This window comes from Dendrobates tinctorius, unplaced genomic scaffold, assembly GCF_039654945.1.
Source record: "Dendrobates tinctorius isolate UK_male_01 unplaced genomic scaffold, ASM3965494v1 ptg000250l, whole genome shotgun sequence".
NCBI classification, from domain to species: Eukaryota; Metazoa; Chordata; class Amphibia; order Anura; family Dendrobatidae; genus Dendrobates; species Dendrobates tinctorius.
Genome location: NW_027361917.1, coordinates 33,049,879 through 33,075,990, shown reverse-complemented (window position 1 = coordinate 33,075,990; position 26,112 = coordinate 33,049,879).

The following is a 26,112-nucleotide window of genomic DNA, read 5'->3' as shown; positions in this document are numbered from 1 at the left end:
AGCCCCCAACATATAATGACGGTGAAGCAAGATGAAAACACTAACACAGACAGAAAGATAGACTGAGCAAAGATGGGGCCCAAGCTAGCTAGATAGGAAATGACAGGAAGGCTGCTGTCTGCAATCCGAGAAAAACCCTATGAAAATAAGAGCCAACAGACTGCCAGTGAAAAAGGCCCTGAAGACGCTAGGCTTCAAAAAAGCTATGTCAGTACTCAGAAATATTCTGAAGACAGAGCAACCGGCAAAAGGAGATTCAGCTCGCCCCAGCAGGGAATGGCAGAATCCAGAAAAGCAAGGAAAACAAAAACAAAACACAAATGCTAACAGGCAAAGCAGAAAACTTAGCTTTAGAGGAGCAGGAATCAGACTGGTGTCCTAGAAGTAGACAGAGAAATCACCCGCAGGGCAGAAGGGCGTCGGCAGCCTTATATCCAGTTCGTGACTCCACTCAGCCAGTAATCCTCATTAGGCTCAGGTGCCTGATAATCAGGCTCATTACCTTCCTTTACCAGAATAGGGAGTTCACCAGACCTCAGTGACGAAGGGGAAAATGAACTCACAACAGTACCTCCCCCTTGAGGAGGGGTCACTGAACCCTCAACCACGCCACCAGGGCGATCAGGGTGAGCCCGATGAAAGGCACGCACCAATCTTTTGGCATGAATATCAGAGGCAGAGACCCAGGAATTATCCTCCTGACCATAACCCTTCCACTTAACCAAATACTGGAGTCTCCGTCTAGCCAGACGGGAATCCAGTATTTTCTCTACCTCATATTCCATGTTACCTTCAACCAATACAGGGTCTGGAGGTGCCACCCCAGGAACAACTCGTTCAACAAACCTCTTCAACAAGGACTTATGGAACACATTATGGATTTTAAATGTGACAGACAGGAAGAGCCAAACGAAAAGAGACCGGATTAATAATCTCCAAAATCTTGTAAGGTCCAATAAATCTAGGCTTAAACTTAGGAGAAGCCACCTTCATAGCAATATTTTTTGATGATAACCACACCATATCACCAATCTTAAACTGGGGACCAATGGTCCTATGTCGATTGGAAAACCGCTGGGCCTTTTCCTGGGAGAGAGACATAACTTATCCACCACTTGGTCCCAGATCTGGTGCATTCTCTCCACCACAGTGTCAACACCTGGGCAGGCAGTAGGCTCCACCTGCCCTGAAGAAAATCGAGGATGAAACCCAAAGTTACAAAAAAAGGTGACATCAAAGTGGCAGAACTAGCTCTATTATTTAAAGCAAATTTGGCCAAGGGCAAAAATGAAACCCAATCATCCTGATCAGCGGAAATAAAACATCTCAAATACGACTCCAAGGTCTGGTTTGTTCTCTCTGTCTGTCCATTGGTCTGAGGGTGAAAAGCAGAGGAGAAGGACAACTGAATTCCCAGCTTGGAACAGAAAGTCCTCCAAAATCTAGACACAAACTGAACTCCTCTGTCAGATACAATGTTCTCAGGAATCCCGTGTAAGCGAACCACCTGTTGCAAAAACAGGGGCACCAACTCAGAGGAAGATGGCAACTTAGGGAGTGGTACAAGATGAGCCATCTTAGAGAACCTATCACAAATCACCCAAATAACAGTCATTCTTTGAGAGACCGGCATATCAGAGATGAAATCCATTGAAATATGGGTCCATGGCCTCCTGGGGACCGGCAAAGGCATCAACAACCCACTAGAGCGAGAACAAGATTTAGACCGGGAGCAAGTCCCACAGGACTGCACAAAATTCCTGACATCATGAGACAAGGTGGGCCACCAAAAAGAGCGACTCACCAGATCTCTAGTACCAAAAATACCTGGATGACCAGCCAATGCAGAGCAATGAACTTCAGACATCACTCTCTTCTTCCACTGGTCAGGAACATACAACTTTCCACTGGGACAACGCTCAGGTTTGTCCTCCTGGAACTCTTGCAGAGCAAGTCTCAAATCGGGCGAGATGGCAGAAAGAACTACCCCTTCGCCTAAGATGGTAGCAGGCTTGGTCACCACAGGAGAATCAGCAAAGAAACTCCTAGAGAGGGTGTCTGCCTTGACATTCTTAGTTCCAGGAAGAAAAGAGACCACAAAATCAAAACGTGTAAAAAACAAGGCCCACCTAGCCTGTCTAGGGTTCAAGCGTTTAGCCGACTCCAGGTAAATCAAATTCTTGTGGTCAGTGAGGACCACAACTTGATGTTTAGCTCCCTCCAACCAAAGTCTCCACTCCTCAAATGCCCATTTCATGGCCAACAGTTCCCGATTCCCCACATTATAGTTACGTTCAGATGGAGAGAACTTTCGGGAAAAGAAAGCACAGGGATTCATTTTAGATGTTACAGGATCCTTTTGGGACAAAACAGCTCCTGCACCAATCTCAGAAGCATCCACCTCTACCTGGAACGGGAGTGAGACATCAGGTTGCCGCAAACCCGGGGAGGAGGTAAATCTTCGCTTCAGCTCCTGAAAGGAAGCAACAGCCCCCGGAGACCAATTCAACACATCAGCACCCTTCTTAGTCAGATCAGTCAATGGCTTGGCAATACTAATAATAATAATAATAATAATAATAATCTTTATTTATATAGCGCCAACATATTCCGCAGCGCTTTACAGTTTAACAGTTTCAAAACACAAGTCATAAGTAACAACGCTAACAATACAATAATTAAAGCAAAATAAGACGAAATAAGACGACCCTGCTCGTGAGAGCGTACAATCTACAATGAGGTGAGGGAGATACAGAGTACAGGTGTGTATTTACAATGGTGTATTTACAATGAAGGTCCAGCCATCTTGCAGGAGTGAAGGATGGATGGAGATAGTGAATGGGCTACGCACGCACACTTACACAGAGAATGACTTTGATTAGTGAATGTGATAGGCCGCTCTGAACAGGTGTGTTTTGAGGGAGCGCCTAAAACTATGCAAATTGTGGATAGTCCTGATTTCTTGGGGTAGAGCATTCCAGAGGATAGGAGCAGCACTGGAGAAGTCTTGGAGTCGGAAGTGGGAGGTACGGATTAGTGCAGAGGTTAGTCGAAAGTCGTTTGCAGAGCGCAGCGATCGGCTAGGCCGATAGACAGAAATGAGAGAAGAGATGTAAGGGGGTGCCGCACTGTGGAGAGCTTTGTGGGTGAGAACAAGTACTTTGAATTGGATCCTATAATGAATGGGCAGCCAATGTAAGGACTGGCGAAGAGCGGACGCGTCCGAGTACCGATTACCCACATGGACGATCCTGGCTGCTGCATTGAGTATGGACTGGAGAGGGGATAGTTGAGTGACAGGGAGGCCAATTAATAGAGCGTTGCAGTAATCCAGGCGAGAGTGGATCAATGCAACAGTGAGGGTTTTTGTTGTTTCCATAGTGAGAAAAGGGCGGATTCTAGAGATGTTCTTTAGGTGTAAGCGGCAAGAGCGGGCAAGGGATTGTATATGGGATGTAAAGGAGAGATTGGTGTCAAACATAACACCCAGACAGCGCACCTGCTGCCGGGGTGTTATTGTGGTACCACCCACGGAGAAGGAAATGTCAGATTTAGGGAGGTTAGTAGACGGCGGGAGCAGAAGAAGTTCAGTTTTGGAGAGGTTGAGTTTCAGATAGAGAGCGGACATGATATTGGAGACTGCGGACAGACAGTCACTGGCGTTCTGTAGTACAGCGGGGGTAAGGTCGGGGGAAGACGTGTATAGTTGTGTGTCATCAGCATAAAGATGGTACTGAAAGCCAAATCTGCTGATGGTCTGTCCAATTGGGGCCGTGTAGAGAGAGAAAAGAAGGGGGCCAAGGACTGAGACCTGAGGTACCCCGACAGCAAGAGGAAGAGGAGATGACGTGGAGCCAGAGAACAAAACACTGAAGGAGCGGTCAGAGAGATAGGAAGAGAACCAGGAGAGTGCAGTGTCCTTAATGCCTAGTGACTGGAGCCTAGAGAGTAGGAGATGGTGGTCAACAGTATCGAAAGCTGCAGATAGGTCAAGAAGAATGAGCAGAGAGTAGTCACCGTTACGTTTTGCTGTCAGAAGGTCATTGGTCACTTTGATGAGTGCAGTTTCAGTCGAATGTAGGGGGCGGAAGCCGGACTGTGAAGGGTCTAGAAGGGAGTGAATGGAGAGGTAACGGGTAAGGCGGGAGTAAATTTGGCGTTCCAAAATTTTTGAGACATGAAGTGGAGATTGGAGACTGGTCTGTAGTTGTTTGTGCAGGATGGGTCGAGAGCAGGTTTCTTTAGTAGTGGAGTAACGATGGCGTGTTTGAAGGAGGATGGGAAAATGCCCGAGGAGAGGGAGAGATTAAAGATTGTAGTTAGGTGGGTTGTGACGACAGGGGAGAGAGAGACTGGAGGAGATGTGAGGGAATGGGGTCGGTAGTGCATGTAGTCGGACGAGAAGAAGAGAGGAGTCTGGAGACTTCTTCTTCTGTTATGGGATCAAATGTGGAGAGTGAGCCAGGGGAGATGTAGGAAGGGATGGGAGTCACAGCACTTGGTGGTTGGGAGCAGATTTCTTGATGGATATTATCTATTTTTTCTGTAAAGTGGGAGGCCAGGTCATCAGCACAAATGTCTGTGATAGGGGCTTGGGCTTTTGGCCTGAGGAGGGAGTGAAAAGTGTCAAAAAGTTTCTTGGGGTTGTTGGCTAGTGAGGAGATCAGGGTGGTGAAGTAGGTCTGTTTGGCAAGGTGAAGGGCAGCGTTATAGGTTCTTAACATAAATTTGAAGTGGATGAAGTCTTCTGGTGTGCGGGTTTTTCTCCATAGGCGTTCAGCACTCCTGGAGCATCACTGCAGAAGTTGAGTTTGCGATGTGAGCCAGGGCTCTTTTACTCTGTGTTTGGAGGTTCTGAGGGTGAGGGGAGCTACTTGGTCAAGGGTGCTTCTAAGAGTGTCATTGTAGTGATGAACAGCCAGATTAGGACAGGAAAGAGAGGAGATTGGGGACAGAGATGAGTGTAGGGAATCTGAAAGTGTCTGAGGGTTAATAGCTTGTAGATTTCTGACTGTGTGGTAGGTAGGAATGAGCTGGGGTGGGCGAGGATTTGTGAGCGTGAAGGAGAGAATGTTGTGGTCAGAGAGTGGAAGCGGTGAGTTGTTTAGGTGGGAGATTGAGCAGAGCCGGCAGAAGACCAGATCAAGGGTGTTACCGTCCTTATGTGTCTCAGAGGTTGAAAGCTGTGAGAGGCCTAGAGAGGTGGTTAGTGATAGAAGCTGGGATGCAGATGTGGAATTAGGGCTGTTAATGGGGATGTTGAAGTCTCCCAGGATGAGGGTTGGTAGTTCTGAGGACATGAAGTGTAGCAGCCAGGCTGAAAAGTGGTCAAGGAAGAGGGTGGGTGAGCCTGGGGGCCGGTATATGACCGCTACCCTGAGGGAGAGGGGACGGAAGAGCCTGATGGTGTGGACCTCAAAAGAAGGGAATAAGAGTGATGGGACTGGGGGGATGACCTGGAAAGTGCATTGTGGGGACAGGAGTATGCCAACTCCACCACCATGTCTGTTTGTGGGTCTCGGGGAGTGAGAGAATTGTAAGCCACCTTAGGAAATGGCAGCAGGAGAGACAGTGTCAGAATCCTGAATCCAGGTTTCAGTGAGGGCCAACAGATTAAGAGAGTTGTTCAGAAAGTAGTTGTGTAGGAAAGGAAGCTTGTTACAAGCAGACCGTGGATTCCAGAGGGCACAATTAAAAGATTGAGATGAGGGAGTGCAAGTAATGTTAATCAGATTATTGTGGTTTCGATATGAGGTAGGGTAGGGGTCGAGGTTGGGGGATGGTGGACCAGGGTTGGGGGAGATGTCCCCTGCAATCAGTAGATAAGGAAGATAAAGAGCCAATAGTTGTTGGAATTGTAAGTAGTTTTTTTCTGCGATGTGTTTGGGCAAGATGGGCTGAGGTTTCTCAGGAAGGTGAGGAGTGTGTGGGAGCTGTACATGGGAGAGGGAAGTATAGAGGGGCTGATGTGTATGAGTCGTGATGGAGGGGGGATAGGGTGATGAATGTGGATGGCAAGGGAACACAGGAGGATAAAAAAAAAGCACATGGTTAAAGGGGAAGGCAAGGTGTGGGTTAACTGACTCCTGCCCTGACTAACTGCCATGTATAACTGCCGTTTTGCTGGACGCTTATCTTCTGTAATGCTTTGCTTATGGGATGCTTGCGTGCTGTACCCCACACTGCGTGCTTCCCCTTAGCAACTACTACATATATAAGCCACACTACAGGGTCAGGAGAGAGGGATTGTGGGAGATGGTTGGGTATAATTTGGCAGATGGGGCCAGCACACCAGGGGATGGTTAGATGATCAAAGGCACTAGACCAAGATGTGGCAAAATGCTATAGCACCTTCCACCTGATAAGATCTAGAAAGGCCCCAGTCACAGATCTAAAGCAGTAAGTATTACATACAGTGCAACAAATGAATTATACCAAAGCTTTAGCAAGCACATTTAAATATGCAGCAAAATGGTCAAGCAGCAGAAGTATGGAGTTGTACCATTTGGATATATTACAGCAGAGAAATAGAGGCAGCAGAGGTGGGAAGTTGTATCATTCAGGCTGCTTGCTGGCAGTGAATGGAGTAAATACATGCAGGGTGGCTCAGTTGATTACCATGTGGATATATTACAGCAGAGAAATAGAGGCAGCAGAGGTGGGAAGTTGTATCATTCAGGCTGCTTGCTGGCAGTGAATGGAGTAAATACATGCAGGGTGGCTCAGTTGATTACCATTTGGATATATTACAGCAGAGAAATAGAGGCAGCAGAGGTGGGAGGTTGTATCATTCAGGCTGCTTGCTGGCAGTGAATGGAGTAAATACATGCAGGGTGGCTCAGTTGATTACCATTTGGATATATTACAGCAGAGAAATAGAGGCAGCAGAGGTGGGAAGTTGTATCATTCAGGCTGCTTGCTGGCAGTGAATGGAGTAAATACATGCAGGGTGGCTCAGTTGATTACCATTTGGATATATTACAGCAGAGAAATAGAGGCAGCAGAGGTGGGAAGTTGTATCATTCAGGCTGCTTGCTGGCAGTGAATGGAGTACATACATGCAGGGTGGCTCAGTTGATTACCATTTGGATATATTACAGCAACTAGAAAATTTTGCTATAAATTTCCGAAAAAAATTAGCAAAACCCAAAAACTTCTGGAGGGCCTTCAAAGAAGTGGGCTGAACCCAATCATAAATGGCCTGTACCTTGGCCGGGTCCATTTCAATAGTTGACGGAGACAAAATAAATCCCAAAAATGAAATCCTCTGTACTCCAAAAAGGCATTTCGATCCTTTGACATACAGGGAATTCTCCCTCAAGATCCGGAACACAGTCCGAATATGTTCCACATGAGAATCCCAATCCTTGGAGAAGATCAAAATATCATCCAGATAGATAATCAAAAATTTATCGACAAAGTCTCGGAAAATATTGTTCATGAAGCACTGGAAGACAGAAGGGGCATTAGTGAGCCCAAAAGGCATCACCAGGTACTCAAAATGTCCCTCCGGAGTATTAAATACCGTCTTCCATTCATCCCCCTGCTTAATGCGGATAAGATTATACGCCCCCCTGAGGTCAAGCTTGGGAAACCAGCAAGCACCTCTTACTCTAGAGAATAGATGCGAAATCAGGGGTAACGGATACTGATATTTAATAGTAATTTTATTGAGGGCACGATAATCAATACAAGGCCTTAAAGAACCATCCTTTTTGGCCACAAAAAAAAAACCCAGCACCTGAGGGTGAAGAGAATGGTCTAATATGACCCTTCTCCAACGCCTCCTTAATATAGGACCACATAGCCTCGTGCTCGGGTACAGATAAATTGAAGAGCCGACCCTTGGGAAATTTACACCCCGGGCTTAGTTCAATTGCACAGTCATAACTCCTATGAGGAGGCAAGGACGCAGACTCATTCTCACTAAATACATCATAAAAGTCCGCCAAATAGTCAGGAACATCATGTGACTGAGGAGAGGTGGAAAAAAGCGGAGCCTCACTAAAGGCACACCGACATCCCCCACTCACCACAGACACAGATTTCCAATCCAAAACTGGATTATGAATTTGCAACCAGGGAAACCCCAGAACAACGGCATCATGCAGACCATGCAACACCAAAAATCTGCAATTTTCTTGATGGTCTGGGGCGACCACCTGGGTCCAAAACTGAGGTTTATTTTTAGCCAAAGGAGTAGCATCAATCCCCCTCAAAGGGATAGGCGTCTGCAGAGGTGTCATCGGAAATCCACAACGTTTAGCAAAATCCAAGTCCATTAGGTTTAGCGCTGCTCCTGAATCCACAAAAGCCTTGGCGGAAAATGTGGACAGGGAGCAGATCAGAGTAATTGCCAGAAGAAACTTAGGTTGAACACCACCAACAGAAAACGTGTGTGCAAAGTGTTTCTCTCGTTTAGGACAAACAGAAATAATATGCGAGGCATCTCCACAGAAAAAACACAGCTTATTACGCCTTCTGAACTCCTGACGTTGCGCCTTAGACAAAACTCTATCACATTGCATAGGTTCAGACGTCTGTTCAACCGGTGGCAACACCTCTCGTGCAATCCTGCGTTCACGTAAACGCCGATCAACCTGAATGGCTAATGACATAGAATCGTCCAGACCAGAGGGAACAGGAAATCCCACCATAGTATCTTTTACGGCTTCTGACAAACCCTTCCGAAAGAGAGCAGCCAAGGCATTATCATTCCAGGTAGGAAGGACCGCCCACTTTCGGAACTTTTGACAGTACAACTCTGCAGAATCTCGACCCTGGTTCAATGCCAACAGGGTCTTTTCAGCCTGATCAATAGAATTAGGTTCGTCATACAACAACCCCAAAGCTTGAAAGAATGCATTCACATTAGTGAGAATAGGATCATCTGGTTTCAAAGAAAACGCCCAATCCTGGGGATCACCACGCAGCAAAGAGATGACAATTAGGCTTCAAGGCAAAAAATAATTTACAATTATTTTTGAAACTCAAAAATTTAGATCGATCCCCAAAAAATACATCAGGTGTAGGGATCTTTGGTTCAACAGCATGCGAACGAGCAAGGTAGGCGGAAATTCCCCGCACTTCTGCAGCGAGCTGCTCCACACGATTAGACAATTGCTTTATCTCCATTAAGAGAAAAAAAAATTCCCACTACGGCCTCAGAGATATAGAGGAAAGAATATACACACTTTTTTTTTTAAACACAATTCTTTCCTGCTATTGAGTACCCTAGGATCTGCGGTATGGCGGGTGATTCTGTTATGATTGAGTCACCGTAGGAGGCAAAAACAGAAATGCTAGCTAAGTCCAGAAAACCAGAGAGGTTGGCAGCTATCGGATTGCAGACCCCTGATCCTATCCACAACAACTAACAGTAGCCGTGGGGGGTTCCTACGATGCCCTAGACCCCTCGATCACAGCCGGAGAATTAAATAGGCCTAAAGAAAGAAAGGGGAAATCTAAACTGCTCCAGAGCAGACCCCAAAGCAATAGGCAGCCCCCAACATATAATGACGGTGAAGCAAGATGAAAACACTAACACAGACAGAAAGATAGACTGAGCAAAGACGGGGCCCAAGTTAACTAGATAGGAAAAGACAGGAAGGCTGCTGTCTGCAATCCGAGAAAAAACCTATGAAAATAAGAGCCAACAGACTGACAGTGAAAAAGGCCCTGAAGACTCTAGGCTTCAAAAAAGCTATGTCAGTACTCAGGAATATTCTGAAGACAGAGCAACCGGAAAAAGGAGATTCAGCTCACCCCAGCAGGGAATGGCAGAATCCAGAAAAGCAAGGAAAACAAAAACAAAACACAAATGCTAACAGGCAAAGCAGAAAACTTAGCTTTAGAGGAGCAGGAATCAGACTGGTGTCCTAGAAGTCCACAGAGAAATCACCCGCAGGGCAGAAGGGCGTCGGCATCCTTATATCCAGTCCGTGACTCCACTCAGCCAGTCATCCTCATTAGGCTCAGGTGCCTGATAATCAGGCTCATTACCTTCCTTTACCAGAATAGGGAGTTCACCAGACCTCAGTGACGAAGGGGAAAATGAACTCACAACACTGGAGTTCCTCCTGTCAGATGTTCCTATGAACTCTACTTGTACGACAGACAGCTGTAGCCTGCTTCGGGGACTCCTTACTACCTAGTCCCGGCTCACTCATGTTGCTGTTGTGCCCCCAAGTCTTGTGTGGGAATAAAGTGGTGACAACTTCTATTCCTCAGGTGTCTGTCGCAGGACCATCAGTATCCATACAACCTCGGGGACCGGACCCCGGCCTTGCGCTGTGAACTTGGGAAGGATTCTGCTCTAACCCTAATCCTTAGTCCTCCTCTCCTTAAGTTCCGTACTAATCCTTCCTTCTTATGGAGTTAGGCTTTCCATCAATGTTCCTTTCCAGTGCCAGCAGACCCAGGTCACTGAGGTCGGCTGCAGCACTTCCTTCATCCATCCCACTCAGGGGATCTTCACTCCTCCACTGACTCTGTCAGACTGCCCAAATACTAAACTCTTCCCGCTCTTTTGGTGACAACTAAACTCCACCCGCCTCCCAGCATGCTTCGTGTTCCAAGCAGGGAGCCACCAAAGGGTGCTTTGCTACACTACTGTGTTGTGTGGGATGCAGGTGTTGGAGTGTGGTCAGGTGTCTCCACCTTACCTGAATGGTGGGGTACCACACCTCAGGAGGAGGTGCAGTACCTCTGTGGTGACTAAACCATCAGGGGCGCCACACTCACATGTTGCAGTGAATGCCCGGCTCCTCACTCAATACTGTGCAAGCATGGCTGGCTCCATACTACACACTGTGCAAGCAAAGCTTCCTGCTCAAAACTGCGCAAGTGTGGCTTCAAGCGCCACACTGCAAAAGCGCAGGATTCCAGTGATGTCGGCACAACCAGGGACATGAATCAAATTGGATGGGCGTTGCCACCCGTGGCTGAACAGAAAATGAAGCACACCCCTAAGACTAAATGAGCAGGTATGATATAGCTATATAGAGACATGATTACTGCACCATTTTTATTGAAAAAAATGTGTTAGTGATGCACATTGCATAACTAACAATGCACTAGGGTCAGCTTAGATGCTTGATATGATGTATCAGGTTCCCTTTTACGAAAAATATTTGATATTATAGATAAGCAGATGTTTTAAAATTCGAATTTGAAGAATTCTCACCAAAGAATTTGATTTTAGTGAATAAATTTGCATGAATATCATTACTAGTAAACATGTGATTCCTCAGAAAATAACTTTAGGAGAGACAGAGAAGTCTGCTAACCATAAGAGCTTACACTTTACACGTGAGAAAGCAAGGACCTTGCTGACCATAAAAGCTTACACACTACAGAACAGAGAGAGAAAGGACCCTGCTTACCATAGAAATTACCGTAGTTTGTGGATTATAAGACATACCAGACTATAAGACACACCTCAAATTTTGGGGTGAAAAATAGGAAAGCATTTTTTTAATGAAAAGGAGGTGCACCATATATTCCCTTTTAATAATAGCTTACCTGGGGTGCAGCTGCGGTGAAGTGGGTTCACAAGAGGCAGGGTCGCTGCTTTAGGAGGCCGGCGGCGGCAGGAGCAGAGCAATGATGTGGTGCTTGGGATCACAGAAGGTGTTGATGCCGATTAGCAGAGTTTATTTTCCCTATCATATCCCTGCAGTGGGTTTTGGGAAAATGGCCACCGGAGGCGAAGTGTATTGGGTTGTGAAAATAAAAAATGTAATCTTATAAAGTAACACAGTGCTTTTTCTAAGCCCTGCCATGCACTGAAACATTATTCTTCAGGCACATATCATGGCTACACAGCACCCTTATCATTGGAATTGTGATGAGAGATGGTGCAATTTGGGAAGGGGATCAATGCCATCAGTGCACCTGTGCAGCTGCCAACGGTCATCTCTAGTTGATAGTATGATGACCTGACCATGAAGTTTGATTTTATTCTTCAATTGATGTTTCCATCCATTTGTGGATAAATATAGATTGAGTACTTTTCTGGGATTAAATAAATTATACAGCTTAAAGGCACTCTGTTAGCATGACTGTTCAAACTAAATCCAGGAGCTAAGTATTTCAATTCTGTGTCTATCATTTAAATACACCTTCACATCTGCTTGCTTTCCATCAATCTCCAATTCCCCTTTTCTATCATTGACAACACTGACTTCAAATTGCCAGAGAAGAGTGGAGGTAGATGGAAAGCAAGGTGAAGCACCGAGCACCTGCACTTGGTTGGACAGTCATTCTGTGTTGAAAGAGTCCCTTTAAAGGGGTTGCCTGGGCTTTGTTTATTGTTCAAGTTTGGATCTAGCTTGTAGAATGCTGACAGCTTTTAATATACTCGCTGTCAGAATTCTACACAGTTGCCTAGATGCCAAACATCAGTGTGTGATCATCTTCACTCCTGATTCAAAAGGAACTGGTCACACTTGGTGTTTTCCTGTCTAGAGTCTTGTCGTAACATCAGAACTGACGTTGTGCCCAGTATCAGCAGGCCCTTCTCCCTCCATCTCTGCTTCTATTGCGTAAATACTGGAATCAATTCCACATTAGGATACCCTGCGGAGCTCTTTACAACATCACTTCTTGATTGTGGCCACTCACCTTACATGTTACAAGAGGGACAGGAGAAGATGCTGTATAGTGATGCACAATACTTAAAGCAGTCATGGCTACAAGAAGATGGCGGTGGGGAACAGAAAATTTTATCAAGGAAGGAATATGATTGTGACACACAGTTGCTGATAAGTCAGGTTGTTGTTAAGTCACCAAGTCAGGAGGACCAGGGTGAGGCAGTGGAAGACAAGGTGGTGGATGACAAAGTCACCGACCCAACCTAGGAAGCTGGCATGCAGAGAGAGGCCAGCAGCAACAAAGGGGAAGGATTGGCAGCCCAAAAACAGGCAGAAAGAGGCAGTGGGATGACCAGAGGGAGAAGGTGGGTGACTGTTCTGCAGAGCCCTGACACTCCTGAATTTCTCAGTCAAAGAGTTAGGTTTTCCCCAGTCTGGGACTTTTTAAAGAGAGTTCTGCACAATTAAAACAGTCATTTCAACCTGTGTCATGCCACGATCAGCAGGGGCCTGACCACTAAGAGCCTAACCACCACCAGCATGATCAGGCACATGTCAGCTAAGATCCTGACTTGGTGGGCTGAATGCCTGAGTCCAAGATTGGTGTCAGAAGGTGACACTACTGCCTCTTCCCCTGTTCAAGGTGCTTGCCAATCCCTTGTCCATGACACTCGCACAGATGATTCCCGCCCTTCACCAGTCCTTACACATTCTGATGCACCATCATCATGCACTTTGAAATCATTGTCATAGCACAACGTCCAGCTGTCCCTACCCCAAGCCATGGAACAAAAGATAAAGTTTACACTCACCCACAGGCACAAGCGCTAAATAGGCACATTTCATGGCTGCTTGCTGTGGAAATGTTTCCATTTTGGCTTGTTGACATGGAGGATTTGAGCAGACTTATGGCAGTCACCGTTCCTCAGTACTAGGTTCCAAGCTGCCATTATTTCTCCCAGTGTGGTGTCCCCACTTTGTACCAGCAAGTGTCCAGGAACATCACCTGTGCCATACAAATGCTGTTACTGTGATTTTCCACTTAACAACCGACATGTGGACAAGCACTTGTGGCCTGAGTTGCTACACTTCCCAGATGGCACACTTGGTCAACATTGTGGAGCTTGGTCCCGAGTCCCACCATGGCACAGCACAAGTGCTTTTGATGCTGAGAATTGCTGGCCCTATTTATATCAGGGTTTCCTCCAACTCATATATCTATTCCTGGCCCTCCTACAGCTCCTCTTCATTCTCCATCTCTGATATGTTATCTCAGAGTATGCTGTCTACATCTGCCAGAAGCTGGAAGCAAAGCAGCAGCAGGATCTGTTGAAGCTAGTGTTTCTAAGACAAACCACACACTGTGTCAGAGTTACTTAAAGGAACAAGGAACCAGGCATATCTGTGGCTTTTTCTGCTGAAGCTTCAACCAGACATGGTCGTCTGTGATAATTGGCATACCTTGGTAGCGGCCCTGAAGCTTTGCTAGCTCACATACGTAGCATGCTTGGCACATGTGCTCTATTTGGTAGTTCAGCGGTTCCTGAACACTTACCAAGATTTGCCCAAACTTCTAGTGAAGGTACGCCGTGTCAGCATCCATTTACGCAAGTCAGCTACAATTCCAAAGCTCTGGCAGTGCTGCAGCAGTGCATGCAAGTCCCAGCTCACTGAATGGTGTGTGACATGCCCACATCCTGGAACTCCACACTGTACATGCTGACAAGGCTTTGTGAGCAGCAGGGGCCAGTTGTTGAGTTCAAGCTTCAACATACCCATCAGCATTCTGGTCAGCCTACGCACATAACATTTGAAGAGTGGGGAGCCCAGCCTCATCTTATCTGCTCAGCGCAATTTGGGTACAATGAGGAGGAGGAGGAGGCTAAGGAGGAGGAGGAACAAGAGCTGTTTGCTACCCCAACAGAGACTAGTACCCACACAACCTTCATCTCATCTCTACTATGTGGATGGACTGAGGAGGGGAATGAGGAGGAAGAGGAGGAGAAGATAGACAGTTGTTATCCTGGTGGAGACAGGGAAGTTCTGGCTGTAGGGATCTTGTCACATATAGCAGATTTTATGCACCGCTGCCTTTCCTGTGACCCTCGCGTTATATTTTTCTTGGCAAAAAAAGAGTACTGCTAGACCCACAATACAAGGAGAACTTTACATCTTTCCTTTCTGGGAGTCTGAGATGCTTCCAGGGGTCTTCACTATGTGGTTCTCCTTCCATTCAGCACTTTTTCCATCCATTTCAACATTTTTACTGCACCCCAGACCTCTTTGTAGGATCTGCTGGAAAAATGCTCAGATTTTCCATTGAGTCCTATTATACTCGTTACTCAAAACGAGCACTGGAAATTGCTTGGCTCGAGTAACAAGCACTCTTACAGACTAGATGTATGCATGTAATGCATGTATACATTACCAAAAATACAATATATATGGAGAATGCTGGACTCTGAGACAGCACAGAGGCACTAATCCTAGTGGCACAAGAGGAAGCACTAAGTGCCAGATCCGTAGAAGCAGGAATCTACCACACAGGACAAGACCAAAGGTGCAGACTATGTAAAGAAACCTCAGAAACAAGCCAACATAGTGGCAGGATGCAAAATGAAAGCAGGAACAGCGTATACTGAACACCACAATCAAGTAGCGGAAATTGTATACAGGAACATCTGCACAGCATATGGGCTAAGTCCCCCTAAGTCCAGGTGGGAGACCCCAGAGAAAGTAGTGGGGAATGAAAGGGCTAAAATCCTGTGGGACTTCAAGATCCAGACAGATAAGCAGGTGTTGGCTAACCAACCAGACATTGTGATAGTAGACAAGGACCAGAATACAGCAATGATAATAGATGTGGCAGTGCCAAGTGACAGCAACATCAGAAAGAAGGAATATGAGAAGCTGGAGAAATAACAGGGCCTCAAAGGAAAACTGGAGAAGATGTGGAAGGTGAAGGCAACAGTGATTCCAATGGTGATAGGAGCACTTGGAGCAGTGACCCCTAAGTTGGGAAAATGGCTACAACAGATCCCAGGAGCAACATCTGAACTCTCTGTCCAGAAAAGTGCCATAGGAACAACTAAGATCCTGCAAAGAACCCTCAAACTCACAAGCCTCTGGTAGAGGACCCGAGAATGAGGAAGGACAAAAAAGAAAAAGACCACCCCCATTGAGAGGTGAGAAGGAAGTTTTTTTTACATAGTGTATATATACAGTGGCATGTAAAAGTTTGGGCACCCTGTTCAAAATGTCTGTAATTGTGAACTAAGCAAGTTGAAGGTGAGATGATCTTTAAAAGGCCTAAAGTTGAAGATGGTACATTTCATTTGTAGTTTAGGGAGAAAAAAAAATCTATTGTCTTATTTTCATTATAAAATTTACAAAAAAGAAAATGGGTCAATGCAAAAGTTTGAGCAACCTGCATAGTTAGTACCAAGTAGCACACCCTTTTGAAAGTAACATAGTTTGTTAACGCTATGTTAATGCTTTCAATTCTTGTTTGAGGGATTTTCATCCATTCTTCTTTGTAAAATTCTACCAATTCTGTGAGATTCCTAGGTCATCTTGCTTGCACTGCTATTTTGCGGTCAAGCCACAGATTTTCAATGATGTTCAGATCAGTGGAATTTAAGAGCCACCCAGTGGTCGGCACGAGAGATGAGCGACTTTGCCTTTTTAGGGCCGAGTCGGGTTCCTTGAAACCCGACTTTTTCAAAAGTCAAGTCGAACGAAATCAGCTGACTATTGTGAAAAGTCGAAGGTCCGACTGAAACACGAAACCCAATGCAAGTCAGTGGGGAAGCAAAGTCGGTAGGGAGTGGAGGACAGTAAACACACCTACATGCCGGACCGCTTTTTTTTAAAGTGCGTGAAAACTCTCTCTCCCTGGACGCTGCACTTTGCCATAAGTCAGCGACTTATGAATCGGGCCGATCTGTTTTGCTCAACTCTAGTCGGCACTCATAACAATTGAGTAATTCTACTACATTGAGGTGATCTGATCATCGCCTGTATGTAGCAGGGCCGATCGCGTTATGGCAGCTTCTTGTCTACCATGAAGACTATTGAGGCATGCCAAAAGTAAAAAAAAATGATTTAAAAATGTAAAAAAATAAAAAATATTTAAAAGTTTAAATCACCCACCTTTCGCCCCATTCAAGATAAAACAATAAAAAAAATCAAATGCACATATTTGGTATCGCTGTGTTTAGAAATGCCCATCGCTAAAAGGCATAGCAAGAAAAAAAGTAAAAACACCAGAATTACGGTTTTTTTGTCACCACAACTTTGCATTAAAAATGCAATAACGGGCCATCAAAAGATCTGGAAGTGTTTGCAATGATGCCTAAACTTAATTCTGATGTACATTTCACAGTGCAATGAGCTCTCAACCTTCCTCAACGCTGACTGCCATGAGGTGAGATCTTGAAGGGTTTGTAACAAAACATAACTCAGCTCTGCTCTATCGCTGTCCAGTAGCTGCAGAGATCAGTGAGATGTGTTCTTTTTTCCCCTGTATGTTGCTACCTGCTTATGATTGGTCAACTTCATACACATGAGACAATCTCAATTTCATTAATGGGAAGCTATTTTATCTTTAACCCTTTCCCAACATTCTCCGAGCAAGTATGTCATAAGTGGGTATCTGGGACAGTATCAGAAAGTGAGCCCAAGCCATACCTGGCAGATAATGGCTGCTTGTCAAAGCCAGGATCTGCTTCTAATAGCTGTTAGTGGAGCAAAGCTCCACTCATTACTGTTCCCCTGTTGTCAATCTATGGCAGTGACATTAATACCATGCCAACATAGGGATGCATGATTTTATGTGCCCATCTGCATATCACAACATGATCGAGGGGACCAATGGGTAGCTATGGTATGACAGCCAGGGGTCTGATGAAGACCCTTATGCCTCTCTTCATGGAGCTTTGTTGAAACCTAGCTAGTTGATGGCTTCAAAGAGGCCTTGATTTTTCCTATATACAAAAATATTGCTAAAACGGTTGGACAATCGCATTTTCAAGTTCCCAATAGAGACTCATAAATACAAAAATGTAAGAAAAAGTTTTAAAAAAATATGAGCAGAAAATTAAAAATACGTAAAAATTGGAATCACTACCTTTTTCCCCAACGATAAGGATAATAAATAAATAAAAAATACATATATGTTGTATAACTGCATCCGTAAAAGTCAATCTCTAAAAATTTTAAAATTAGTTATCCCCGTCAGTAAACACCGTAAACAGAAATGATTATTTTTTTATAAAAATTGTGTTTTCCTGTTGCCTCAGCACCACAAAAAATGCAGTAAGAAGCAGTTAAACTGTCATATCTGTCCCAAAATAATATCAATAAAAACATTATATTGCCACACGAAAAATAAGCTCTCAAAAAGGTCTATTGACAGAAAAATAGAAATTTTGTGGGAATATAGAGACTCAAATTTCCATTTTTTTTCACCACTGAAATAATGAAAAACAAAACACTGGACAGTTTGGTATCATCATATATGGTATTGACAAAGAGAATCGTGATGCTAGGTGATTTTTATCATACATTGTATGCCATAAAAACAATTCCCAAAAATAATGTTAGAATTGATTTTTTTACGCAGTTTCACCATACTTTAATTTTTTCAAATTTTCCAATAAACTATGCATTAAAATAAATGCTGTCATTCTAACACAACTCACTCTCACAAAAATACATGCCTGCATACGCCTATGTGCATAGAAATATAAAAAATGTATGACTTTGGAATAAGAAGAGGAAAAAGCAAAAATGGAAATTGGTCATATTGGGAAAGGATTATAAGTGGAAATATATATATCTATCTATCAGATTTGCTAAAAAATCATGCCCAGTCAATAAAGCCCCATTTTGCAAAAATGGGACTTAAAGGAAATACTGCTAAAATTGTCATTTTGTAACCTTGACAAGTTAGATTTGTTTGATTAATATATGTGATATATTTGCTATTTTAGTTTGTTATGTTTAGTGTTTTTAATCCAGTTTTAATTTCAATGTAACATCAATTTTGTAAACTTAAGAATAAGAAATAATATATTTAAAAGAAAAAACTTCGATTGAAATATTACTTTCCAGAAGAATAAATACCTATTTAATTTTAATCACTACTTTTACAAAAGATCAAAACCATTTTCTTAGACAAAAGCCAATCTATTGTTTTCTTAAAGCTGAAATAATCTCAATTGCTGGCTTCAAACTCTTTTGTAGCCAACACAATCATTGCTGACAAAGGTATATTTTGAATATATTTACAAGGACATTATTTCTACTTACAAAAGATATTAAAAAGAAATCCTTAAATTGTGGTGCAGTTTAGTTTATACATGTGTGCCTATGTTATACTATGGAATAAGAAAATAATACCCTGATTTTATCGTTTTTTTTTTCTTGTGAGGAGTGACAAACCATTTTCCATTTTGTATATTAAACTATATATCTTTACATATTTTTCACTTTTTGAGTTCAAATCCATTTTTTTTGTCTCAGGAAGCTGACACTACAGTCAGCCATTTTTGGAAGACATATAGAACTGTTTTTTTTCTTCCAATCAAAGTAGCAGCACAGAAATATGTGGACACTTCCACTATCTTCTTCGTCATGATCTTCATCAATCATGAGCATGTCATTAGAAATCAAATGAATTGACCACTATATTTTTCATCAGCACCAATGTATGACAAAAATACCAAAAATCAGGTACACTGTGAGACTTTTTGTAATGAATACATGATTGTGTGAATCAATTTTTAAACACATGATGGCAAGCTGCTAAAAGACATTTACTGTACATCAGTTACGTAAAAACAAAGAGCATGGAAAGTTCAGAAGAATTTTTGGAACTTTTATTAGTCTACTATCATGCATTTTAAATTGATTGTCACATCAGGTTTTTATTACAATAAGATTTTAATTAATTCCAATTATCCATTGTTTGTTTAAAAATGTTGGTAAAAGTGGGTCTGTTGATGGCCGACCTGTCGTGACCAACCTTTTAACCCCTTAAATCAAAATCATATATATGTACATGGAAGAATGCAGCACCATACTGCATTCCACCATACATGTAAATGATTGATATAAACTATTGTTTCTCAAACTCTGGTCCTTACAACCCCTAACAGGATTTTAGAATTTTCTTAGTACTGCACAAGTATTGCACAATATTGCACTCAAGGTTTTTAGAAATTGCCGCTGTTTTTCACCTTTGCAAGACAAAGGAAACCCTGAGAACTTGATCTGTTGGGCGGACTTGAGGATTGGAGCTTGGGAAACACTTCTATAAACTCTCACCACACAAAATTGCATGTACAGTTTAATAAAAACTAAAGTTATGCAGGTAACCGGCTCGGGACCAATCCTATTGTATTAGACAGCGAAATCACTGTGAAGGAGACTGGTTTATCCAGCCTTCCTGGCTCTTGTCTTCTCAGTAGTGTCACAGAGAATATCAGAAACAGCTGTCAGGTATTGTGCACTTCAGGGCAAACACCCTGATGCAATGCTGTAAAGGTTAACCCCCTAGCTGCCATTGTCATTAGCAACACTGATATCTAGATGGTTAACAGAGGGAAGGGACTCCCTTTCTAACCTCATCAGAACCCTGCGCTCAGATGGTCCTGATAATTGTCAGACAGCTTGAGGCTAAATAATGCCTTTGGCGTCTCCCAGCTAGATTGGACTAATAGACCCTGAAATCAATCAGGAGTTATCCCCCAATGCAAGGTGAACTGTGGGGGGTTGCATATGTTGCTACTGTTTGAATGTCTGGGGTCCTTTGCAAATGTGACTTTGCACCCACTATCTATTCCAACCAAAATTATACTACAAATAATAAGTAGTGCTCCTTCCATTCCGAGCCCTGTGAGTAAGCTAAAATCCTGGGCAAGCGTCTTTTGGACAGATAAGACCAAGCTTTTAGTAAAGCATATCATTCTACTGTTTGCCGAAAACAGAATGAGATTTACAAAGAAAATAGCACAGTACCTACAGAAAAATATGATGAGGTTTCAAATATGTTTTGGGGTTATTTTGTTGCCTCTGGCACTGGGGGCCTTGACTGTGTACAAGCTAACATGAAGTCTGAAGAATACCAGTGAATTTTGGGTCATAATGTAGTGCCCAGTTTCAGAAAGCTTGGTTTGCATTATGGGTCTTCCAGCAAGACAATGATCCCAAACATACTTTAGGAAGCACCCAAAAATGAATGGAAACAAAGTGATGGAGAGTTCTGAAGTGGCCAGTAATGAGCCCAGATGTATATCCTATTGAACAACTGTGAAGAGATCTTAAAATTGCTGTTGAGAGGAGGCATCCTTCTAATTTGAGAGACCTGGAACAGTTTTCAAAACAAGAGTGGTCTAAAACTCCAGTTGAGAGATGTGAGAAGCTTGTTGATGGTAATAGGAAGAGATTGATTGCAGTTATTTAATCGCAAGGGTGCAGCAAAATGTTAAGTTGAGGGTGCAAACAATTTTGTACAGCCCATTTTTGGGGTTTTGTGTGAAATGATGTTCAATTTTATGTACTTGCAATACACACAAAGGAAATAAACATGTGCATAATAAAACGTACAATTGCAATAATTTTATGGGAGAATTACTTCATGTTCTGGAACAATTACTAGGGTGCCAATACTTTCAGCCAAGACTGTTTTAATAAAAAAAAAGTAAAATGAGAAAGAGGCTGCATAGGTCATTCATAGTCATGTCTTATTAGCGATGACGTTACTGATATAATCTCCCACAAGGGAATCGCTGGATGTTGTGGGAACACCAAGAACTATGTCAGAAATGCTGGTATTATTTTTTAATAATAAAGGAGTAAACTGGGGAATGTATGAGGGAGTCTTTATTCAAATAAACTTTTTTTCCTGAGTGTGATTTTTTTTCTTTTCACTCAATGGGTTTGTAATGTGGGTGTCTGATAGATGCTTCTCCATTACTGACCCCTGAGCTTGATGTCAACTGACATTACAGAGATGATTTGAACCCCAACAACTATTACCCTGATAGCCAAAAACAAGGGCAAATGAGAAAAGTTGAGGCTAAACGGCAGAATTGCTGCATTTAATAGATGCGCCATTTCTGGGACGTCTGAGGGTTGTTCTTCTCAGAATGGAAAGGGGTCAATATTAGAGATGAGGGACTTTGCCTTTTTTAGGGTCGAGTCGGGTTTCATGAAACCTGATTTTCGCAAAAGTCGGGTCGAACGAAATCGACCGACTATTGGGAAAAGCCGGAGGCCGACTGAAACACGAAACCAAATGCAAGTCAATGGGGAAGCAAAGTCGGCAGGGAGTGGAGGACAGTAAACACACCTACAGTGCCCATTTCAATGCCAAAAACATCAATTCTTATTACTGAAGCTTGTCAAACTTAATTTACTTCATAATAATAGCTACGCATTGAAAACTGGGGGTTATTTGGCTAAAGTTGTGGGGGGGTAGGGCTGGCTCCGGGTTTTCATGTGCCCTGGGCCAAAGAGTGTCAGTACGCCCCTTTAACACATACCACAACTCATGATGCTCCGATACGGCACAGAAGAATAGGTATAGTACAATGACAAATACTTCACTGCTTACATGACATGACTGATCTATTTTAAATTGTACAATAGCTCAAAAAAGGACAGTACTCCATACAGTATTATGGCCACCACATTATGCGCCATACAGAATAATGAGCCCTATATATTTCTCCATACAGAATAATTGGTCACATATAATGTTCCATACAGTATATGATGAGCTCCACATAATAGTACAGTATATGATGGTCCCCATGGATGATGCTCCAGTGTGTTATGGGCCCAAATAATGCTCCATATATAATGGGCTCCATTTCTAATTTTCCAGTGTATAAAGGGCCCCGTAAATGCCGCTCCAGTGTCTGATCTACCCCATTTAGAATGCTCCAGTATATGATGGGCCCCATTTTTAATGAACCCAGGCATGGTATGTGAAAAGAGCTCCATGGAGTAATCTGAAGTGTGTGCTGCTGCATCCTTCACTTTTGGTGTGGGTGAAGTACACAAGGAAAGGGGTTGTTCCTGACCAGAAGCCTGCACTGACGACTCAGTGCTTGCATTTTTTGAAACTTCAGAAGAGGAGGCGATAGAGCTGGAGGCTGTTTCAGCAATGCAAGCCAAAAACAGTTCCTGATGCTCCGGCTTTAATAGCTGTCTAACTACTCCCAGAAAAGGGAGCCTTACAGGCCTTCAGGAGCTAGACCATGACGCAGGCTAAACACCTCCTGCCTTAGCTGCTATTGTGTTTTTGGCACTACCAGCAGATGCACCATCACCACAATCAGTACCAGGTGCCCCCCCCCATGCCCACGTTCACATCCTCTTCCACCATACTTCCTCATGTTTTGGAAAATGGACCCAAAATACCAGCAGATATATGGTACTTTATCAGAAGCATACAGCTCTATACAGTCTAGGGATAACAGTAAATCTCCATATATATTTCATTAGTCATACACAGATGCTCACAGGCTCAGTATGGATTACACAATAAAATAAAAAGTTGAAAAAGGGTACAGTATCACCAGCTACAAGGTATCTATAGTATAGTGTAAACATTCTGAATCTCCATATATATTTCAGGAGGCAGACACAAATGCTTTCAGGCCCAGTATGGATTACACAAAATTATGAAATCTGTAAATGGGTAATGTAACACAAGCGTACAGCTGTATACAGTGTTGGGGTAATCTTAAATCTCCAAATATATCTCTGGAGTAACAGACAGACATTCACAGGCTCATTAAGGATTACACCAGAATCTAAATAGCAAAAAAGGTTACTGTATCAGAAGTGTACAGCTGTATACAGTGTTGGCCAAATTTAAAATCTTGGTATATATTTCCGGAGTCACCCCCAGACACTCACTCAGTCTGGGTTTGACCATAATAAAAGATGTTGTAAAAAAGGTACTGGATAACAAGATAGCAAGTATATATATTATAGGGTACAAATGAAATCTCCGTATACATAGTCCCATAATCACTCTCAGACGCTTACTCGGTATGGATTTGACCGTAATACTAAATGTCGAACAAAGGTACTGTACAACAAGATACAAGCTGTATCGAGTATAGGGTAAAAATTGGTATCTCCGATTCACCGTATATATAGAAGGCGTAAAGGACACACGCTCACTCACTATGGATGATACCGTAATAAAAAATTTTGAACAAAGGTACTGTATCAGCACATACCAGGTGTATCCAGTCTAGGGGTAATTTTAAATTTCCGTCTATACTTCCGGAGTCAGACACAGACACTCACAGGCTCAGTATGTATTACACCAGAATTTAAAAAGTAGAAAAAGGGAAAGGTATTCGAAGCGTACACCAGTATACAGTATTGTGGTACTTTTAAATCTTCGTATATATTTCAATCTCAGTAAGTCAGTCCAGACTCTCCGCTACTGGAAACTACATGGATACAAGTACAGACGGAAAGTCGAGTGTTTGCAGAAATTTGGAAATTACTTATCGTGGGAAAACCTCTCGGTAGATGCTGCAGAGGCGATGCAGACCCTCAATTACTGTGTCTGTGGAGACAGCGAAAATGGTTCTTTGTGAAGAAAGGATTGCTTTATCGCAGTTGCGTGGATCACATCACCGTTACTCATCTCCATCAAATTGTGATCACAGGGAGAGATGTAGACATGGTCCTCACTGCCTATCATGATGTGTCTGGTCATTTTGGAGTGCAAAAGACAGAAGCCACAGGCAATTCTATTGGATTGGCATGAGAGGAGACATTGAAAAATGGTGGCAAGAATGTCAACGTCTGTGACTATCACAACTGTGAAAGGTGATAATAAAGTACCAATGCATCCGCTTGTAAGTTGACGTCCATTACAAATGGTAGCCATTGATCATCTGAAGGTAGAGGCCAGCAGGACAGGGCATAGCTACATCTTAACCATCATCGATCAATACACCAATTTTCCAGTGGCCGTCCCTGTGAAGGATTTAACTGCCCAGACTACACAGTGGTGGAGCAGGGAGAGGTAAGTATTGCAACTTACAAGTGCTGTAGCGATGGTACTGGCACTGGGCCCCTCATAGTACGCTGGTGTGTCTGACGGCGAGTGGGCCTCCCCGCCATCAGACACACTTTATTATACTATGAGGGGCCCTGAGCCAGTTCCGTCAGCCATCAGTGGACCCATCCACCTGTTCAGAGCAATGGCACTTGCCCGGGTGCGCAAGGTGTTGACCCCAGCCCTTGGGGGGGTTGGCAGCCCAGTTAGGGAGGTTTAAAAAATGGCATATGTTGATGTGTAGGCTGGACATTCAGCAGCTGCAAATGGCGGAATTGAGCAAGTCCGAGGAAAAGGAGGACAAAAGTGAGACAGTTTTCTGGCAACCTATGTGTCATCAGGGGAAGGTGGGACAAAATCCTTTGAAACCCATGCATTTTTCATTTTAATGAAGGTTAGATCATCAACATTTTGGGTCAACAGACGAGTCCTTTTTTCTGTCAGGATTGATCCAGCAGCACTGAAGACTCTTTCAGATAACACACTAGCAGCAGGGCAAGCAAGCTCCTGTGGCCAGGTGTCCAGTTTAGAGGCCCAATAGTCAAAGGGGAATGACCTGTGAGTGATAACATCGATATGGGAGGAGAAGTAGCTTGTAACCATAGTTGACAACTGCTGTCTCCTGTCACTTTTAATTGATGCAGTATTAGCAGTCGTGTGAGCGGTACTTGAGGAATCAGTCCACAACATGGTCATGAAACCCGTCTCCAACGCCAATTCGGCTGTGTGCACCAGGAACACCTCTTCCATTGTGCCCACTATGGCACGTGGGAGAACCAGCACCACTGCTGTGTGCCGGGAAAGCCTCAAACGGTTTACCAGAGTTGCTTGTTCGTTAGCCAACATTATCTCTAGGTTCTCCTGTGGCATGATGTTGAGTAATTTGCCTTTGTAGTGTGGATCGAGGATGCTAGCCAACCAGTAGTCGTCATCCTTCATCATTTTGGCAATGCGGGGGTCCCTTTTTAGGATCCGCAAGGCATAATCGCACATGTGGGCCAAAGTTCCAGGTGTCAGTAATGCACTGCCACTGCTGGGTGGAGGAGCACTTTCTGGCAAATCCACATCCCTACAGTCATGCACAAACCCTGTACCTGACCTTGGAATGCCAACATTTTCTCTTGCCCCCTGAGAAGCATCCTCCTGCCCAAAATAATCATCCCCCTCATCCTCCTCCTCCTCTTCTTCCTCCACCTCGTCCAGGACAGTTCCCTGACCAGACAATGGCTGACTGTCAGCAAGGCTTCCCTCCTCCTCCACCTCCTCCTCCTCCTCCTGTTCCTCCTCAGCTGCAGACGCCTGATCCTTAATGTGCGTCAAACTTTGCATGAGCAGACGCATAAGTGGGATACTCATGCTTATGATGGCGTTGTCTGCGCTTACCAGCTGTATGCATTCCTCAAAACACTGAAGGACTTTACA